The following is a 5368-nucleotide window of genomic DNA, read 5'->3' as shown; positions in this document are numbered from 1 at the left end:
AAGTACCTTTACTTAATTTAAAACTAGTTTATTCTTTCTCGATACAACTTTGTAATACAAAGAATTTCCACAGTCACTTTAACTTAACTACTTTTATTAACACACGCTATAATTCACAGCGATTCACGCACTTTACTTATGGTGCCTACTGTTCGCATGACTCAATTATCTCTATCTTCAATCTATCTGCCCATCTCTGTTCTTTATTTGCCGGGCTTATATACTAAAAAAGAGGGGTCCCCAACATACTAGGAAATTCACGATCATTCCAGAAACACCTCGCACACGCCACCAGCGCCAATGCGCCAGCAGCGTCATGTGGCTTCCGCTGTCGTAACAATATCTAGGGTTAACCTGGTGAAACGTTGTTACCATAAGTATTATACTCTGTATATCCGACAATAAACAACTAGATTCCCCTAATATTACATATCTAACTCGTTTCTTCTAATATCATCTGTTTATCTAACTTATTTCTACTAATATCATCTGTTTATCTAACTTGTTTCTACTAATATCATCTGTTTATCTAACTTGTTTCTACTAATATCATCTGTTTATCCAACTAGGTTTCACTTATATCTTACTAGTTTCTATTAATATCTGCTTATTTGACTCTATTGATCCTACATTATTACCTAAATTTACGATCCCTAAACAATATGCTTCGTCCATGTTTGCGTTTCACACTTATAACAATAAAAGTTTGTTTTATGATATCTCGGTATGCTTTTGTTTGGTTTTGAATTTCGCGCAAAGCTACACGAGGGCTATCTGCACTAGCCGTCCCTAATTTAGCAGTGTAAGACTAGAGGGAAGGCAGCTAGTCATCACCACCAACCGCCAACTCTTGGGCTACTCTTTTACCAACGAATAATGGGATTGACCGTCACATTATAACGCCCCCACGGCTGAAAGGGCGAGCATATTTGGCGTGACGGGGATCTTGGTATGCAAATATTATATCTGTCTATATGTATATATACATATAGCTGCATATATGTAAAAACGTTTGATTACTCAATAAAATGCTTTTATCTTGCTATTACAAGAGCCACGTAATAGCTTGCGCCTAAGTTATTGCTGAAAGAAAAAATTATAAAAATAGTGGTCAAATAAGCAATAGTAGCCCTGTTAAGCTAATTTCAAACACACCTAATTTGTTGTATAATCCATGAATATACCTAAGATACTTGTTTATTTGTAATTAAGCACAAAGCTACACAATGGGCTATCTGTGCTCTGCCCACCACGGGTATCGAAACCCGGATTCTAACATTGTAAGTCCGCAGACATACCGCTGTGCTACTGGGGGGGGGCCTAAGATACTGGAGCAAGTAGTCTTTAGATAATCCAAAATGTGTTTCTTGGTAGCTATAACAACGAAAATGCTAGCTTCTTATATTTATGAATGTTATTTTACTTGCTATGTTAATAAACAATATTAGTTCAAAACTTCTACTTTGGCTATTTTTTCAATAGGAAAATAAACCAACAGTTTTTGTTTTTCAAATTACTTAAGAGGTTCAAGAAAAAACTGGCAAGATATATAGGAATGAGTGTGAAAGTTTGATGTTAATATTATCCAAAAGAACGAAAACTCACGTGAATATGCTTCACGAAGGAATAGACTCAAAACCAAGCTCGTGCAGAATAACCTCATATTGTTGTCTCTCGAGCGGAAATAAACTCTCGCGATATGAAGCTCGGCTGTTTAAATACGGTTGGACCACTAAAAGGCTGCCCTATATGATCACGGCATTACGTCATAGCTAGTTTTCAACCCGCTCTTCACAGTGGTTGGACGACACCTACGTGTATGAGTCAGTCATTGGGATTATGACTAGGAAGCAATCCGCCATTTTGCTTTAGTTGCTTAATATATTTGCGAAATTCATAAACTAGGTTCAAGTTGAGAGACTTGCTGAAAAGTCAGAGCCCATAAATTAAATATTTACCCATACAGCCTTGGGTGGAACAGTTTATTTAGTTTACATATATTGTATATTCTTTTTATCTTATTCCATTAGTTGTCGATCTTGCCTTTTCTTAATTATTCTTTTTGTTTCTTTCTTGAATTCTAATTTTTACTCTTATTTCTCGATTTCTATGGCAGATTTTCCTCTATTTTTTTATTTTTTCCATCTTTCCTTTAACTTTCTCTCTTTTCTTTTTCTCAACATCCTTCTCCTTCTTCACTTCTCTGTTTGCCCATCCTCTTATGCCCCTCTCTCCAGCTACTCTTTCTTGTCCATCTTTCTCTTCTTTAATCGCGTTCTTCATTCCTCCTCTTTATATGTATCTTTTCGTCTTTTTAACGCCATATTCTTCCTTTATTTCTAGTTCTTCTTATCGATTTCTCTCTCTCTATCTTTACCCATTTGTCTATTTTTTCTTTTTTCCTTATATTCATACGCTTTCCAGTGACACAGCAGTATGTCTGCGGATTTACAATTTCGATACCCGTGGCGGGCAGAGCACAGATAGCCCTTTGTATAGCATTGTGCTTTACTAAAAACAAACCTTATATTTATTTATATTCCTTTTGTTTTCTTTTGGTATTTTACAAAATATATCTATAAAAGATGTCCTTGAAAAAAAAAAAACATTACCTGTAGAGAAACAAAACTTATTTAGATTTCCATAGATTAAGTATATTTTTGTAGTGGAAAATCTATTTATTACCTTTCCGTTTTGTTTAGTAAGTACAATTCCACAATAATAGGTTTAGAACAAATAACAGTTAATACAGAGTTTAAAAGCTCTATCAATGTATCAAAATAATAATCGTTATCTTTTATGTAGATGCGTTCAAACAAAATAAATTAGTGGTGTTGTCTTAAAGTATCAAACTCGTAGTTCGATCTCTAAGAGGGTCACAGCGCATCTACATTTAGTCATGGGCACTCGAATCGCGGTTTCGAATCCCGTCGCCGAACATGCTTGTCCTTTTAGTTGTGGGCATTACAATCCTATTTTTCGTTGGTAAAGAGTTGGCGATAAATGGTCTTAACTAGCTGCCTTCCCTTTAGTCTATCGCTTCTAAATTAGGGACGGCTAGTGCAGATAGCCCTCAACTAGCTTTGCGCGAATTTAACAAATAAACTATATAAATGAATATGTTATGTCAATATGCTTTTTTACTTCTTGGTTTTAAACGAAGAGCAAAACATTTCTTTTCCTAAATAGTTACCAAGAAATTCTTGTCAGTGTTCCAAGTGTAAAGTTACACACCTTGAATTTTACCTTGTTTAAATGGAAAAAAGAATTAGATACGTGTTCTGTGTTAATAAAACATAACCATCCTTCTAAACTTGTGTTTGGATAACGTGTTTGTTCCCTTGATTTTACACCTGCAACTAAATCTTCTTCATCTTTGACGTTAAAAGAAAAAAAAAAAGTACAAGAAAGAATTGTTTTCCTGAAAGTCACAGATGAACAGGTTTACGGTTGTAGTAGAAAAAGTTGTTATCATAGTAAATTTTAATATCTGCACGTTATCGTTTAGTATATTATTTACATGAAAGGATGAATAGTTCAATAACATGGATTGGGCGAGATAATCGGCATGACTTGTTTAATAACAACATCCACTTATACTTTTATAAATCAAACATTTCTATTTAAGCGAGCTGCAGAAAACAACCAATGAAAATAGTAAACATAATACAACAGGTGTTTCATTATATCTTAAGCTAATTCTATAGGTTTATCTAACTAGATTTACAAAAATCCTCATCTTAAGCTCATACTGTTAGCTTATTCTGCAAATTCAATCGTAAGCAAATTCTATAAGTTAGCTAACTGAATTTACACATCAGACCATCTTAAAATAATTATCTACTGTATAATATATATATTTTAATCTGTCTTAAAGTAATTCTGTAATTTTTGTTACTTAACTTAACCTATATGTGTAGGTTAAGTTAGTAACAAATATTAGCCTGAGACATTATGATGTGTAGGTTAAGTTAAGTAACAAATATTAGCCTGAGACATTATGATGTGTAGGTTAAGTTAAGTAACAAATATTAGCCTGAGACATTATGATGTCATAATGTCTCAGGCTAATATTTACTACTTGACTGAATCTACGCATCAAGTTGTTTCACGCTAATGTTTGCTACCTAACTGAATCTACGCATCAAATTTCTTAGCTAATATTTATTACTTGAATGAACTGTTTCAACTAATGTTTGTTACTTGAATAAACCTACACATCAAGCTGTCTCAGCTAATGTTTGTTACTTGACTGTACCTACACATCAAACTGTTTACGATAATATTTGCTACGTGACTGAACCTACACATCAAACGGTCTCAGCTAATGTTTGTTACTCGACTGAACCTACACATCAAACTGTTTTAAGTTAATATTTACTACCTGAATGAACCTACACATCAAACTGTTTTAAGTTAATGTTTACTACTTAAATGTACCTACACATCAAACTGTTTACGCTAATATTTGCTACGTGACTAAACCTACACATCAAACTGTTTTAAGTTAATATTTACTACCTGAATGAACCTACACATCATACTGTTTTAAGTTAATGTTTACTACTTAAATGTACCTACACATCAAACTGTTTACGCTAATATTTGCTACGTGACTAAACCTACACATCAAACTGTTTTAAGTTCATGTTTACTACTTGAATGAACCTATATATCAAACTATCTCAGACTAACGTTTACAACACAAAATAAACAAATTAAACTGTCTAATGGCAATAAAATAACTTGAAAGTTACAGTTTTAGCGTCTAATATATGTGATCGAAATCACTTAGACTGCAGATCTATCTTTTTGCTTCACTTTTTTTTTTAGTTTGTCCATTACAGATTCAAAATCATTAGACTGTAAAAATAGTCTTTCAAGCTTGACTCATTTCTTCTTCTGTCCAGCCCAACTGACTCGTTCTGGTATTGTACGAAAGTCCTCTTGGGCAGTGACCTACAGTTGAATTTATTTTTATTACAAATACTAGGTCTATTAATGTCTCAAGCTAATGTTGCCCTCTGAACCTATACATCAAATTATCTCATAAAACTTAGTTTTTGCTTTTAACTTAAAAGACGTCATCTAGTAGTGTTTTGAAAGTTCCGCCAATTAACACGTAGCCTGCATCCGTGTGCTTATTCAGTGATGAGTTTTTTATTTACAAATCGTAAGAAATCTTCAGATTGGATTCTCTAGCTATCATAATGTCTCTAAAAATACAGAATAACCTACACAATTACTTCATACTTTTTCACATTGAAGCTTGGATGTTTTCGGAACGTTTAAGGACGTCATTTTAATGTTTTGATTAAATTTTCTAGTCATCAGATTACAAAACAATATTTGAACTTTTAGCATATAT

Source organism: Limulus polyphemus, unplaced genomic scaffold, assembly GCF_000517525.1.
Source record: "Limulus polyphemus unplaced genomic scaffold, Limulus_polyphemus-2.1.2 Scaffold3326, whole genome shotgun sequence".
NCBI classification, from domain to species: Eukaryota; Metazoa; Arthropoda; class Merostomata; order Xiphosura; family Limulidae; genus Limulus; species Limulus polyphemus.
The sequence above is the reverse complement of the archived record's forward strand: the minus strand, read 5'-3'. Positions refer to the sequence as shown.